Source organism: Callithrix jacchus, chromosome X (genome assembly GCF_049354715.1).
Source record: "Callithrix jacchus isolate 240 chromosome X, calJac240_pri, whole genome shotgun sequence".
In the NCBI taxonomy this organism is placed as follows: Eukaryota; Metazoa; Chordata; class Mammalia; order Primates; family Cebidae; genus Callithrix; species Callithrix jacchus.
Genome location: NC_133524.1, coordinates 104,896,566 through 104,913,635, shown reverse-complemented (window position 1 = coordinate 104,913,635; position 17,070 = coordinate 104,896,566). Strand labels below are relative to the sequence as shown.

General features: G+C 40.5%; 1 protein-coding gene and 1 pseudogene across 5 annotated transcripts in view; both read left to right on the top strand.

Moving 5' to 3' along the window:
- The window catches only part of COL4A6 (collagen type IV alpha 6 chain), a 285,194-nt gene that overhangs the window by 70,851 nt on the left and 197,273 nt on the right, over positions 1-17,070 (top strand). The window lies entirely within an intron of this gene.
- On the top strand, positions 4,542-5,367 carry LOC103790339 (phospholipid hydroperoxide glutathione peroxidase pseudogene; annotated as a pseudogene). Its single transcript, XR_004738789.3, has one exon. The product of XR_004738789.3 is annotated as a phospholipid hydroperoxide glutathione peroxidase pseudogene (transcript).

The following is a 17,070-nucleotide window of genomic DNA, read 5'->3' as shown; positions in this document are numbered from 1 at the left end:
CATTAGCAGATGATTAGGTGAAGAAAATGTGGTATACATACAGAATGGAATACTATTCAACCATGAGAAAGAATGCAATAATGTCTTTTGCAGCAACCTGAATGGAATGGGAGGCCATTATCCTGAGTGAAACAACTCAGAAACAGAAACTCAAGGACCGTATGTTCTTATTCATAAGCGAGAGCTGAAAAATGTATACACATGAACCTAGAGTGTCCAATGATAAACACTGGAGATTCAGAAGGGTGGAAAGGGAGTGGGTGATGAGAAACTATTAATGGGTACAATGCACATTATTCACGTGATGAATAAACTAAAAGGCCAGACTTCATCACTATGTAATATACCCATGTAACAAAATGCACTTGTACCCATTAAATTTATACAAATAAAAATTTAAAATTTAAAAAAAATTAGGCCAAAAGTCACATTATAAATGTGCCATGTAACTCGTATCACTATAAGGAACTTAAGTTTTTCTTGCCCTTTCATTAGACAATGGAGAGTTCTCAGTGATTTTCAGATCTATTATCTCATAGTAGGTGCTCAATAAAACTTTCTTGAATAGATTATGGAAGAAGAGAAAAAGTTCTTTGCAAGGTTGTATGCAAAGTGTTCTTTAATTTACTCTGAATTCTGCAATCTTGATTAGGCTTGTTAAGAGGCTACTGTGGGCCGCTTGTGGTGGCTCACGCCTGTAATCCCAGCACTTTGGGATGCGGAAGTGGGCAGATCACTTGAGGGAAGGAGTTCAAGATCAGCCTGGCCAACAGGGAGAAACCCTGTCTCTATGAAGAATACAAAAAAAATTATGGTGTGGTGGCATACACCTGTAATCCCACCTACTTGGGAGGATGAGGTATGAGAATCCTTTGAACCCAGAAGGCAGAGGTTTGCAGTCAGCCAAGATTGCACCACTGCACTCCAGCCTCGGTGAAAGAGCAAGATGCCCTCTCAAACAACAACAAAAAGGCTGCTGTGATGAGAGAGGGAAACATGGCTAACTAACTATGCCTAACTTAAGAGACTTTCCTATCAGAATGGCAACGTCAAAGCACAACTTTAATGGTTCAGAACAAATTGATCTGAATAAAATGCAGGTTATTATGTCATCCAAACCCAGACAGAATGTCTGATATAGGTGAAGAATCTTTGAAGTCCCCTTTTATAGGTAGCAGGCCTGTGAGTGTCTGGAAAGTGAAGGTGTAAGTACATGTGCGTGGTATTGTTATAAGCTTGAGGCTGTGAAGATAAATAATTCTGCTTAAGAGTCTGGACAACCAGCTTTCAACCCAAGCTCTTTTTTTTTTTTTTTTAAGATGGAGTCTCACTCTGTCACCCGGGCTGGAATGCAGTGGTGCAATCTAGACTCACTGCCACCTCTACCTCCTGGGAGCAAGCGAATCTCCTGCTTCAGCCTCCTGAGTAGCTGTGGTTATAGGCACCTACCACCACGCCCGGCTAATTTTTGTATTTTTACTAGAGATGGGGTTTCACCATGTTGGTCAGGCTGGTCTCGAACTCCTGACCTGGTGATCCACCCACCTCAGCCTCCCAAAGTGTTGGTATTACAGGTGTGAGCCACCATGCCCGGCCAATACTTTAACTTTTGAAGGACCAGGGGGTTGTCATTTAAGAAGTGGAATCATTTTATAAACAAGGAGGAATGGGCATGATTCATTGGAGAGAGAAGGGTAAGTCTAGAAAATTGGTCTGGGGCAGATCAGGGAAGGCTGTGTTCCAGTAAACAATCTGACTGTCATCTTAGAGGAGGCTGAAAGTCAGAGCTATCATGATGATAGTCTACAGAATATTGCAAACATTGATTTACCATTTTTAATTTTGTAGAAACCAGTCCCCATGACCCCTCCATGCAATATTTAATTATTCTTCTGCTATCACTTTTAATTCTGTTTTCAAGGATTTTTTCCCCTGGTTGATTAAAATATATATTTATGGTATGAACTCTCAGCTCCAAGGCCTTCATCCCTTAGCAGTCACAACCTGAAAAGTCACTAATGCCTATCACATTGCACTCAGCTTAATTAACTGCACAAATAGATCGCTTTTCCAACACAAAAATTATCAGGAGAGGGAAATAAAAGAATAGGGAGGGAAGCTATGAAAAGCAGAAACCAGAGACAAATTTATCTCATTCAGGAATCCATACTGGTTATCATAACAATAACAAATATTTATAGAGGGCTTTCATCCAGAAGAATCCCAGAGCCCAGAGCAATGAACACTTGTGGTAAATAGATTAAAGGAACTACTCAGCCAACCAAGAGAAGAAGCTCTCTCTCCCAGGCCCAGTACACTAAGTCATTCCTGGACAACATTCGATTTTAGCCAAGGGATTTTTAAAGGAAGCTGGATGGAACTTCTAAGTCATAAAATATGGACAGAATACAGGAAGAACATCCCAGAATCTTTTCACAGGAGAGAGCCTGGGAGCAACAGGCATGTGCATAGGCATCTTAAATTTCATGTATTAAGATCACTACAGCTTCAGAGGCCAGTGAAACCTCACTGATTTGAGATAAAAGAAGTCATGAATACCATAGGTGTTGTTTTATATCTTGAAACCAGATTTATCACCAACACACACTTCTAAACAAATTAATTTTGTAAGTATTTAGTGCACATATTAGAGGAGAAAAAGAGCTTACAATCTCATCAGAAATTGAAGGTACGCCATTAATAATGGAATGTATATTGTTCTGGTTCCATTCCTTGATCAAACATTAAGTAACTATATGAACTTGGACAAATCATTTGGCATCTGTAGATCTCAATTCCATCAAACTAGTTTGTGTGTGTGTGTGTGAGAGATAGAGAGAGAGAAAGAGAAAGAGACAGAAAGAGAGAAATATTGCTTGAGAGAAAAGAAAGTGAAATAACATACCATATTACTCTAATAACTCCTTTGCCTGCCTGTAGGGAGTAGTCACTGGTCATTTGGCTCCAAGTCAAAAGGAATATAGTCTATTAGGCAGTTTGGAGGTTTCCTCTTACAATAAGAATGTTTAACAAAACATTTAAAAAGAGAGGAGTAGGTTTCAAGAACGTAGAACTTGAACAGATGGGTAAAATGTTAATACATGATCACAGGCATGTTGATATATGAACTGGATTATAGGCATGTTGATGTTTACTCATAGGGATAAACTGGACTGTAAAGGTCACCTAGTCTACTTCTTTTCAAGTGATTCCATGGAACATCAAAGTTCCTTGGGAACATCTCAGGATCCACCCAAGGGACCATGAAGGATGGGCTCCCAATTCAAAAACGTCCTCTACATTATCCTCGCTATTTTAAAAAAGCATTCAGCCTATGTTGGAATAACTACAGTTGCTGGGTACTCCTTCCCTCTCAAGGTGGCCTATTTATTGCTCCTTTGGGGAACTCAGACTATTAGATAGCTTTTCCTTATATTGAGTTAAAATGTATTTCCTAGAGCTTCAACCTGCTGATCCTAGCTCTAGTCCTGTGGCAATGTAGAACATGGTAAATCCCTTTTCCCCATGACAGCCCTTTAAATATTTAAACACAGCTAACCTGTTCAGGAATCTCTTCTCCAGTCTCAACTGCCCCCTTTCCTTGACCTGTGCCCTCATGTCCTAAGCCACTCTCTTCTGAACACAACTCAGTAGCTTTACATATGTGCTAAACCTCATGCCCCAGAGCCACCCTTAAACCTTGAGGTATGATCTACCCTCGAGTGCAGAAGCATTCAACACAATAAAGTCTCCTGGTCTAGATACCATGCTCTTTTTACTTCTATTTATGCAATGTGAGATTACAGTAGCTCAAAACAAGGATGGAACTTATAAAACTCAGCGTGACTGAGGAGAACTGCACTAGCACACAAGAGAGTGGACTGTATGTAGCTGGAGGTGATGTGTGTCCTACCAGAAGGGCACAAACATAAAGCGAGATGATTATCTGGTAGGAATATTATAGAGGTGGTTTGGTGAGGTAAAAGGGACATTATTTCCCCATTTCCATTGAGCCATGAAGTCCATGATTCTATGAATTAGTTGGCATAGTACAGTTGCTCATAAATCTCTATATCTGGACCTCTTCAGAGATTCCTCAAAAGTTGAGTCAGTAAAATAAGTTCCTGGCTGGGCGCGGTGGCTCATGCCTGTAATCCCAGCACTTTGGGAGGCTGAGGCGGGTGGATCACGAGGTCAAGAGATCAAGACCATCCTGGTCAACATGGTGAAACCCCATCTCTACTCAAAATACAAAAAATTAGCTGGGCATGGTGGCGCGTGCCTGTAATCCCAGCTACTCAGGAGGCTGAGGCAGGAGAATTGCCTGAACCCAGGAGGCGGAGGTTGTGGTGAGCCGAGATCGCGCCATTGCACTCCGGCCTGGGTAACAAGAGTAAAACTCTGTCTCAAAAAAAAATAAATAAATAAGTTTCTACAAAGAATCTAGTGGGCATTTAGGAATATAACACCAAATTTCCCTGGTGGTTTCATACAAGATCTTCCTCAAATAGGAAAGCAGGTTATAAAAATAAAAGTAGCAGGGTGCCGCTTGCTGAAGCCGGCGCTGCTGTGTGGGGCTCTGGCCGCGCCAGGCCTGGCCGGCACCATGTGCGCGTCCCAGGACGACTGGCGCTCAGCGCGCTCCATGCACGAGTTTTCCGCCAAGGACATCGACGGGCACACGGTTAACCTGGACAAGTACCGGGGCTTCGTGTGCATCGTCACCAACGTGGCCTCCCAGTGAGGCAAAACCCAGGTGAACTACACTCAGCTTGTCGACCTGCACGCCCGATACGCCGAGTGCGGTTTGCGGATCCTGGCCTTCCCCTGCAACCAGTTCGGGAAGCAGGAGCCAGGGAGTAACGAAGAGATCAAAGAGTTCGCCGCTGGCTATAACGTCAAATTCGACATGTTCAGCAAGATCTGCGTGAACGGGGATGACGCCCACCCGCTGTGGAAGTGGATGAAGATCCAGCCCAAGGGAAAGGGCACCCTGGGGAATGCCATCAAGTGGAACTTCACCAAGTTCCTCGTCGACAAGAATGGCTGTGTGGTGAAGCGGTACGGACCCATGGAGGAACCCCAGGTGATAGAGAAGGACCTGCCCTGCTATTTCTAGCCCAAGTGTGTGGCCCTGTCCAAGCCCCTGCCCTCGCCCTCGGAGCCTTCCACCGGCACCCATGACGGCCTGCCTGCAAACCAGCTGATGGTGGGGCAGGCCTGAAAACCCCGCGTGCACCCCGCCGGAGAAGGTCCCGTGGTCCGCTGGGCCCGGCTTGGCGCCCCCACCCCTGGCTGCCTTGTGGGAATAAACGAGAGAGATTGGCCTGTTAAAAAAAAATAAAATAAAATAAAATAAAAATAAAAGTAGCAGAGGCATATTTTCAGTCCCCAAACACAGGTATAACTTGCCCCCAAATCACGCCATTAGTAAGTAGAAGAGCATGGCTAGAGTGCCAGGCATGGTGGCTCACACTTGTAATCCCAGCCCTTTGGGAGGCCAAGGCAGGTGGATCACGAGGTCAGGAGTTCGAGACCAGCCTGACCAACATGGTGAAACCCTATCTCTACTAAAAATACAAAAATTAGCTGGGCACGGTGGTGTGCACCTGTAATCACAGCTATTCCGGAGGCTGAGGAAGGAGAATCACTTGAACCTGGGAGGCAGAGGTTGCAGTGTGTTGAGGTCAGAGATCGTGCAATTGTTCTCCAGCCCAGGTGACAGTGCAAGACTGTCTCAAAACAAAACAAAACAAACAAACAAACAAAAAAAGAGTAAAGTGTCAACTCTTTCATGAAACTTTCCTGACTATGCTAATCCCAAAACATCAATCTCCTACTCCTTCTTCTGAAATCCTGTACTTCTGTCTGCATTCTCATATGGCATGTCATAGTTTTGGGAAGTAAATTTTAGCAATATTCTCATGTGAGTCATTCTTGCCTCCCAAATATTATCAGTTTGTAAGCTCCTGAGAGACAGAATCCAATGCTTTCTTATATAATATGTCCTTGTATTCCCAACATCACCATCTGCATACTAGATACTGGATTAATTGGTTGATTGATAACTTCCTGTTTGAAAGAAAATTGAACAGAATGGAAAAGTAAGACTCATAGTTAGATATTGACATGAATGAAAGGATATAGGGACCTCAGAAATTGAAATGAAGGAAAACTGGATAGATCTCTGGAGTTTCGGATTATTTAGCAGCTGGGTAAGAAGATTCAATGGTAGTACTACACAGAAGAAAACATCTGGTTGCCTCCAAATACGATCAATGCAGCTGTTGGTGTATTTAGAGTTACTTCTCTTCCAAAGTGAATTACTTTTGTCCAGCTGTGTCCAGTCTTCTAGCAGCTACTCAGAATATAGCTATTCTGGATCGCATCTGTTGACTCTACACAAATAAGACATGCACATAGAACTTCTTAATTTCCTTAACCACAAATATGTTATGTAGGTGGTATTACCCTGAAACTCGTACTTCCTAAAGGCAAATTATGGCAGCCCCTATCCTTTAACTTTCCTGAACATATAAGCATTTAAAATGAATACCATACATTTGCTCACTCATACCTGCTCCCCACTGTCTTGAACTCTGCATTTATACATTGCTGTCACTTCAAGCCAAGAACTTGTTTGTATTGAGTCCCAAAACACAAAGTGGGCACCTAGTAGGCACTTAATAAGTTTTGGCTGATTTAATTAAAGATCTGCTAAACAGAGTCTAAATGCTAAACCACCTGTATTTAATTTTAAGAAGAAATGACCAGAGATAGACATAATCATGAATCTCCTGGTACAGGAAAGAGTATTACAGGAATAATGTGGACAGTTATCCTCCATTACCTTGCAAAACAGGATAATAGGAAAAATACCTTCAATTGCAGCTTCCCAGAAGGCAATATTAGCAGAATGGTTAAAAACAAGACTTCGATGTCAGACAGATCTGATTAGAGTCCTAGCTCCGGTCACTAATCAGCTGTGTGGCCTTGGGTAATTTACGTATTCTTTGGCCCTCAATTGTCTGATTTCTAAAATGAGGATAATGATATTGCCTACCACATGGGATTGGCTTGAGGATACAATTAAATGATGTAGGAGACTTGCACATTTTTTACAAGGTGGAGAAGGAGCCAGTGGAGAATGAAAGGTTGATGATATAATAAAGGGAGAGAATAACTGATTGACAAGGACTTGGAGATAATATCTTTTGAACACTATGGACAGATCTGCTTTCAGAATGGTTTGGAGTTCAGCTCCGCCTTGAACCATATTCAAACTATTTATCTCTACTGCAGAGCCAATCTCTAGGACTCTGAAGCTGTTTTCAATGTATGCCCTCTCCCTCATGCCTGCTCTAGAAACACTACCGTCTAGAAAAGATCAGGATTCCTAGCTTTCCATTTCAGCCACCTTATTGTACCCATACATTACCTTATGTTATGTTGCCAGCTTACAGAAACAAAGAAAGATTTCTGCTTTGTTATGTCTGCAGTCTCTGAAGTAAAGAAAAAAAAATCAGTTATATCATAACCAATAGAATTGGAAGACAAAAGTTCTTAAAAGTCATTATCAGCCAGATGTGTTGGCTTATGCCTGTAATCCCAGCACTTTGGGAGGCTGAGGAGGGCAGATCACCTGAGGTCAGGATTTCGAGACCAGCCTGGCCAACATGGAGAAACCCCATCTCTAATAAAAATACAAAAATTAGCCAGGTGTAGTGGCGCATGCCTGTGGTCCCAGCTACTCGGGAGGCTGAGGGAGGAGAATTGCTTGAACCCAGGAGGCAGAGGTTTTAGTGAGCCCAGATCATGCCACTGTACTCCGGCCTGGGTCACACAATAAGACTGTCCAAAAAAAAAAAAAGTTATTATCCATTGAACTTAGGTCTTCTTAGGTGTTATAGGTAAAGCAAGGAAGAGACAGCCTAGTCCTCAAAGGAATTATTAATATTTTCTTAGTTACTTTACCTGTCAATGTTCATGCTCCCATTCAACAAATGCCTACAACTGTGCCTAGTACTGGAAATACAGAAATGAATAATATACTGTCCGTGCTCTCAAATAATTTTGTGGTCTAGTAGAGCAGACAAACAAGGAAACTTATAGTTCGAACGCAGAGTTCTAAGTGCTATGCAGCACACAAGGGTGCTGTGTGCATCTGGAGCACCCTACATTTTGGGAAAGGTGTCAGGCAAGACGTCTTGGGAAGCCTGAGGGCTAGTGATATTACACAGGAATAACCTTGAATCTGCTTTAAGTTCTTGGCAAACTTTGGTACTTTAACAATTGTTTGTAATAAATTATTTGGATATAGATTACAACTGATTTTAATAGGCTGATATGTTATAAGGGTTACAAGACTATAAAACGCCTTTTTATCTGAGTTCCCAGCCCCAAGCCATCCCTATTCTAGAACAACATATATGTGACTGCTAGAGTTACTCTCCCAAAAGTCCTCCAAGAAGAAATGGCAAGTTGGAGTTATCCAGAGAAAGAGGAGAGGGAGAAGCAGGAAGAGGAAGAAAAAGGCATACTAGGCAAAGTAATATTGTTTGCAAAAGGCAAGAGGTGAAAGAGGGAAATGTGTAATGTGTAGTGTAAAGAAAGATTGGTGGAAATGACAAGAGTATTTCAGAGAATCAGGCATAGAGGGACACGTATGCCATGGTAAGGAAGTTGGACTCAGTTCTACAAGGTAATGAGAAATCACAGAAGCAGTTTTTAAGAGTTACCATCTATGTGTTATCACTGTCTTATCTCAGTGTTTGTCAGGTAGGGAAACTGAGGCCAGGGTGTAAGCAGAATTTTATCAAATTCCAGGTTGGAATGGTATTTTCAGGCCAAAGCTGAGATGGACCCAAATCATTTCATGCCTTTAGCTCTGGTCTAGGGCCTGTGAAATGGCAAGCAGAGAAGGTTTAGCCTTATCAGTCACAGGTTTTGGAGCTCATGTATAGTCTTGTTCCTAGTGCTTATAATGATAAGACTGCTCTTTCTTGCTGTATCATGAGGACAACGAATTAATGTCTGCAGGCATTTTTAGCTTTTTTTCAGATGAAATATGCTTCTTCTGCTCCTATTATTCTAATAGATAAATATTGCAGATGAAAAGTTCCAGAAAAATAAACGATAATGATTACTTCCCTGAACCGACTGCCTGTATCGATGACTTGTTGCCGTTTCTTCATATTTATCTTACAGCCGTTTAATCAAACTTTTCCTTGGAGAACTCTTTCAGTAGGTGATAGAAACTTGGATTTGTGCTGTTGTTTATGCAAAGGGCTACTATTCTTACACTGTGGTGTTTCCTGCCTTTCTTTTTTCTGACATTTCTGCATGTTATAGAAAAGTTGAAGTCTTGGGGCTCAGGGGTAACTTGATAGATCAAAATTCCATCTTTCAACTCTGCCTCAATATGAAGTGAGTTTTTTCACTGTTCAAATCTATCTACTTCCTGGGAGCCTAGCTACTGATTTAGCCCCATAACTTCCTAGGCTGCTTTGTAAGACTTTTCAGCCTTTGTTATGTAAATTCCAACTAAGATAGATTTTTATACTGTTTGAACACCTACCCTCCCATATGGTTAAGATAGATAGATACTTTCAAGCAAGATCACCTAGGTTTCAATCCTTGACCTGACATTTACTAGCTATCAATATTAGGTGTTTTTTATCTTCTCTTTGGCTCAGGTTCCTCCCTGAAAAATGGGGTTATTAGTAGTACCTACCTCGTCAGGTTGTGATGAGAATTAAATGACTTCACTATGTAAAGCATTTGAACAGTGCTTATCACATAGTCAACATTATTATCTGCCTGCTAATTATCTGCCGATTTTGTTATTTCCTCTATTTTCTATGTTATTCTCTTGATTCATAACTTTCTTCTCTAAGTTTTGCATAGCTGAGTCTTTACCATCAGGCAAGTGTCCATTCAAATGTTGTCCCCTCAGGGAGGCATTCCCCGACCACCCAGTCTAAAGTAGGTCCCTTCCTGCCATGCTCTTGTCATATCACCCTGTGATTGTCTTAATTGTTCATGTCCACCATCTGTAATTATCTAGTTTTTTATTTATGTATTATTTGTATACTATCACCAGAACATAAGCTCCACGAGGCCAGGGACCTTGTTTGCCTTGTTCACCACTGTACCAAATAGCATTTGACAATGTTCAGTTGAAATGTATTTAATGAATGAACAAATACTGTGATTCCATTTTCTGAATCAAAGCCAGGGCCCCTTGTCTGTCAAAGAACCTTTCTTTGTGTGCTTCTAGGTGTAGAAAATATTGGACAGTATATTTTGGATCATAAAAAATGGAAATTTCTTGAAAATTTTTGATAGGTTTGGTGGAGACAGCACTGAGAATGTCATTAGAACTCACTTGGAAAACCCATTCATTGATCTTTGTAATGCCAGTGTCTCTTATACAGTGGTCCTTGCAAAATGGGTACCCGATAGTGTTAGTCTCCCCCTTCCATCCTTGGATCTACCTGGATGGAACTTGACATCTCAAGGGATATGACTTTGTAATTTTTATTTTGATGTCTCTAGAGCACTTAATACAGTGATTTGTACACAGTGGGTGCTCAATAATTGTCCACCCTGTTATTGAAACTTCTCTTTTTCTTTAACATCACAACTTCATATATCAATGAGCTGTGGAAAGAAAAGGGACAAACTTGCATGGGATTGTCAAGAGTTATGACTTATATTTGAGAGTTTGAAAAGTGAATACACTAAAAACTGCCAGTCACCTAATAAGAGATTGTCTAACCCAGGTCCTAGATACTTCTCAAAGAGACTATTGTCCGGTGATTTAAAGGTGGATTCCCTGTCAGACTTTCAGGTTGTCATAGAAATGTCATGTTTTTCTTCCTAAATGATATTTGCTTATAATCTCAGAAGTCTGTTCAGCAAATTAGCACAGGTTATTTGGGAATGAGAAAGGAGTGACTACAGCAGCTTTGAGCCTTGCTATCTGGTAAAGACCTAGTTTGCTAAATGAAGTGAAAAAAAAAAGGAATTTAAAGCTCGTCCTAAGGAAAAGGCTGTATTTGTGAAGCCTTTCTTTTCCCCTACCGTGAATGAGGAGATGATATACAAGGAAAGGAAAAATGGTTCCAAGTCACAGGGTTCAAAATTCAGGGCTATATTGTGCCTCTAATAGTTGTTGCCATAGAAAGTAGCACTTGTGAAAAGAAAAGGTTATCATCAGTGTCAGCTAATAAAGCACTTATAGAAATGTACAGCACCATGGAAACATTTCATGGTGTTTGTTAGTTTTAATTCATCTTAATATATATTTCTTGAGGGAAGAGACCAAATCTTATCATTCCCTTTGCATTTGGTGGAGCACCTTAACCTGTCTCATCTTCAAGGTCTCTTTCCTTTTCCTGCTTCCTTGTATTAATCTTTCTAAATTACTCTTCTCATGGCATTACTTTTGTTGTTGTTGTTGCTGAGATGGAATCTCACTCTGTCACCCAGGCTGGAGTGCAGTGACACGATCTCAGCTCCCTACAACCTCCACCTCCTGGGTTCAAGCGATTCTTGTGCCTCAGCCTCCCAAGTAGCTGGGATTATAGGCACACACCACCATGCCCAGCTTATTTTTTTATTTTTAGTAGAGACAGGGTTTTATCATGCTGGGCAGGCTGCTCTTGAACTCCTGACCTCAAGTGACCCACCTGCCTCGGCCTCCCAAAGTGCTGGGATTATAGGCGTGAGCCACTGCGCTTGGCCAGCATCACTTCCTATCAAAACATTTAATGGTGCCTCCTTGTCAGTTGAATAAAGTGAAATCCTTAAGCCTAACACTAAAACCCTTTTAAGATCTATCTTTCTAGCTTACTTTCCCACTACTTCCATAGTATACTCTAATCTCAGACATCCTAGAGTACTTATTTTGCATTTCCTGTGTATTCCCTGTGCTCTTTTGGTTTGATCTTTCCCACCGCCCCTTCCTCCAATGAATGTTTGCTTATGCTGTTCCTTCCCTCTGGAATGCCTCTCCCTCACCCTATTATCTCTAGCTAATGAAATTCTTCCCATCCTCTAAAACTCATTTAAATGCTACCTCGGTGGGAAGTGATCTTTTGGTGTTGTGAATTCCTTTAGCCTTTTCTTCTAATCTTCTTTTCATCCTCCTGAGGCTTAACACAAAGCCTTCTATACAGGTATTCACATATTTGAAAAAAGTCATAAATGTACTGTAGGTTGGGTCACATATATGCCTCCCAATGGAAGAATTGACAGCCATCTTGCAAGACTAGCTAAGAGCTTGTTTTCTTATTGTCTTCCATGATAAAAAGAGAAGATGAATTTGGGGATTGTTTGGGTGGCAATAATCAGGAAAAGAGAAGGAAATTTACATGAGTACAACTAAGAATTTTCTGAGGAGCCTGGCTTGTCACTGCTCTTAGGAGTAGAACTCAGGCCTTAGGGGGAAAGATCTAGACACACTGAAGACAGTGGTCTTGTCTAGCCTTTTTTTCTTCTTATCACCACTACCCTGTATAGCTCAGCCACACTGGCAGTGCCTTCACCATCACCTCATCAACCAGTGTCCTGTCATTCTGTTGCCAAGAAAACTATATGGTGGGATTCCACTGGTGGGGTATTAAAACAAGGAAAGAAAACAAATATACATTCCCTTAATTAAGATATCCCTACAAGGAAGCCCAATTCTATCAAGTCTCATAAGATGACAGGCAAAATTGCCTGCTACCTTGTCCAGAAGCATCATGGCATACATAGCTTAATATTAATGACAGAGGGCTGTAAGCACATAATCACTTAGGACCATGGCATGATGGCTCAAAGCACCTACCATAAGTTTAATTCCCATGCTTTATCTTAAAAATTCAGACCTATTTTGTAGTCTTCTCTAAAATGTAATTGTGTTTGTTGGAATACTTAAAATAATACTTTAAGATGAAGTTGATGTTCCATAGATGTGCATAGGTTTATGCTGTAGCTTTCAAGGACTACCTGGGACACCTCTGCATATTCCAGTATTCATGTCAGCCCTGATGAGTTGAGGGTTAAATGAAATAGCATTTATTTAGCATGCAACCCAGCACTAGAAACATAGTAAGTGCTCCATATGGGACGTGTTTCTGGTTAATTTCTCTCAGAATACAGTTTCTTTGTCTATTAAATGAGATTACAGTGATATCTTCCTCAAAGATTTGTCACTAGGATTCTGTGAAGTAGTATGCGAAGTACATTGACTCCTTGCTGTCTGGCAATGTAAAAGCCTACTTTTGAGGGGAGCACTTTGCTATTCACATTCCACAGAGGAAAATGTTATGTTGTATTCACATTCAACACTGCTTTAAAATTTATTTCTTAGCATCAAGCATGTCATTCTCTTTTTATGTGGAGATAGAGGAAATAAAATGGAAGCAACAGCAGGTAAGCAACACTTGGGTGCACACACACTTCACAGCAGCCTCAGAAATACTCCAAATGCCTGCGTTCACCTGACTCCAAAGCAAAGGCCGCAGGCAGAGTATTCTGACCAAGATTCCTGTGCCCCAGACACAGAAAAAAGAGGTTTTGTATTAAGATGGCAATTACCTGGATAATTTGCAAAAGGTATTTTAACTGCCAGTATGTTCTCTGGCAGAAATGATCTCTGATTACAAGCCTCATGCAGTGAATATATAGATATCTTGTTTCACTATCTTGCCTCTGTGTGGGTTGTGTGTGTGTATGCAAGCATGTTGAACTGTGTGTTTAATTTATGTTTCTTGCTGCTTGAAGAGATACAGCTTCAATGTTTTTTCTTTGCACATAAAATCACTATTTATCCCCAGGTGAAAATAACTTTTTTATAAATTATTCTTGTTTTTCTCTCCTTTCTGTGCCTCTAAAGCAAAGCTTCCAGTTGAATCTTGAACTTCTGACTTTAAAATCAAGGTCCAATCTTGTGAGGGTATTTCCATCTGCAATCTGTCACAGAAGCAATGCAGCCAAGTGCCTTAGATTATAATCAAAGGGTTGTATTCACTCAAGGTGTAGCTGTGAGGGTCTCCCCAGCTACCCTTCTAACTTGTACATAGATATACACAGGCATACACACACACACACACACACACAGAGACAGAGAGAGAGAGAGAGAGAGAGAGAGGAGAGAAAAAGAGTTATCTCCTTTTTAGTACTGTTTATTTTTATGTTTAGAACCTAAATTTATAAACGAAAAATTAAATTATACCCATTGCTACAATAATTTATTTTCAAATCAGAAAATGCAGACAAGTATAAAGAAGAAAAAAAATACCATTCCACATCCCCAGAAATAGCCACTGTTAACATTTGTTACAGTGACTTATATTTTTCCAGGACACAAATTCATTTAATTTCACCTTAGTAATGAAAAGGAAACTGTCAATAGGGCACATCTTTGGAGGATGACAGTAATGTGACTTGAAATGAAGCAAAGTCCAGGCGCTGGGATGTGCACCTGGGAGCTGATTGGGACCCCTGAGGCTAAGCTTGGCTGCAGCAGAATTCATTGTGGAGAAAACAGAGAATTAAATGCCAGAACAGAAGCTATTACAGAGGGATTGACTGTCCTTGCCCAGGCTCTATAGCGTAAGCAAAACCTTCCCCTGCTCCTTGCTGGCTGAAACCCTGAGTTCTGGCTCTTGAGAAGGAAAAGATTGGATTTTGACAGTCAACTACATATATTCACCATCCCCCACTGTCCCCAAACCAGAAACGGAGTCAGTACCAAGTACCAAGTTTCTTTGAACATCATTCATTTTTCAGAAACCACTCTTTCAAAAAATATCAATTACAGATGCTTTTTGGGAGACGTGGATGTGTGTCTCAGTGTTCTGCAAGATTTAGTTGTTAGTTATGGAAAGATGAATGATTTAAATCTTTCTTAAAGCTGAAGCTCCCTAAATACTCACTTACATCATCACCACCCATGAGCATGTCAGGGCAATGTATGTATATAGAGATATATCTAGATGCCTGAATCGAATTCATTTTTCATTCTTTCCATCAATTCCAGCAACTCCGGTTTCCAAGCTGTAGCCTTCAAAGTACCTGTAGAGCTGGGAGATGGAAGCGGGGATGCTACTTCCAGAGTTTCTAATTTTAGTATGTCTGGGATGAGGACCTGAGAATTTGAATTTCTCACAAGTTCCTAGGTGATGATGATAATACTGGTTTGAGAACCAGATTTTGAGAATCACTGCCCTATAAGAATATATAGGCATGGTTTTATCTCAAAATACTTAGGGAAAAGATGAAACTGTGAATTTTCTAAAATATTATTCCTGATGTAGGCTAATTTTTGTAGAAAATCATTGAATTTAGCCACCACTACTCCATTACTCTCTATATATTGCAGATTGTATTTTTCAATTTATGATAGCATTTTTGCTTTAGAGTTTATTTTTATCTATCCTTCTGCCCTTTTATCAACAGAATTTCTACCATATTTGTCTTTCTGAAAAAATACAATTTTCCAGTACCATCAATGGTATCTGGACAGTCTTTTTGGAGAAGATTTCTGGCTCTGCCAATTATTAACTATAGATCCTTCAGCGGGTTAGCTAATGTTTCTGACCCCCAGTGTCCACATCTATAAAAAGGGCAAAACCAAAACAAACAGAAGAACACGTGGCTCACCTAGGGAATGTGAGCCTTAAACAAGATAAATAGTGCATAAAATACTTAGAATAGAGGAAAATAAATGTTAGGCCCCTATACCCCTTCCATCATCTGTATTTATGTTGCAAGGGGTTGCTACCACTATTTCTAATGTTGATTAATCTGTAATAGAATATAATATCTATCTAATGGAGCCAAAGCAACATCTCATGGAGATCTCAGCAAATCAAGATTTCCCTATGGTTCCAAGACACTTTTTATGTCATGGACAAGTGGGAACAGGAATAATTACAGCAAGCATTTATTGGTGCCTGCTACTATGATTGCTGAGAATGAGCTCATCTAATCCTAATGACAGTCCTATAAGGAAAATATTATTATTATCATTATTTTACAGATGAGGAAATGGAGGCTCAGAAAGTTAGGTAACTTGCCTGAGGTCCCACAGATGCTAATAAATGCAGAGCCAAGATCTAAACCAAGGGCTATCTTTTCTCCAAATCTGAGCCCCTAATTATGGCACAACACTGCCTCTCCAGGTCACACTCATAAGCTGTCCCTGTCTAGAAGGGACCTTAGACATCACAGAGTAATCCTACCATAGTAGAGATGAAAGAACTGAGGTCTGGTGGTGGAGTGAGATGGCCAAGCTCACTGATGGCAGAGCCAAGAGCTAAACTTGGATTGACTCCACCTCTGAATTTTGTACAGCAATATAGTTTTGCTTTGGTACAAATGCGAAGTTTTCACTGCCTAGTAAAAGCATCAGACAAGCAAACAATGACTCTGCTGAATTAAAGGGAAAATTTAACAATCAGCTCTCTGTGGGAGGAGGGGAAAGCCCTCATTTGTAGCATTTGCCAATTTCCATTGTATAAATACTCCCACCAAGGCTGATTTCAACTTATCTGTGTCATGGCACTGGATGCTGAGTTGGGAAGAGATGTACACAATCCACTGCCTCAAGCTGGTGTGAGCTGACTCTAGCATAACCCTGCCTCCATCCTCATAGAGACTGACAACCAAACCCTGATCATTGTTCGAAGCTAAGACTCTGATAGTCAAGAAAAAAAAAATGAGTGTTTCTTATATGCCAGGATTCTGAAATTCAACAGAATTGGCATCCTTGCCAACTCCTCCTTTAGAGTTTAGGACTAGTTCTATTACTGGGATTGAGTCCTTGCCAAGAGCCTCTTGTGACTTATTTATAGAACTTTTTTTTCCCAAAGGATTTATGAATATATTGTATCATGTTCTATCTTTGGAAATGCTAATCCCTTGTCTCTATTGATATATTTGAAATTGAGGATTGCTCCTAAGAAGTTATTTTTATTTTTTTAAACAACCAAAAAAAGTTTCAAAACTTATAAAATGACCCAAAGAACACATATTTATTTAAGAAATTAGAAAACCCATACAAACAAAAGAAAATGG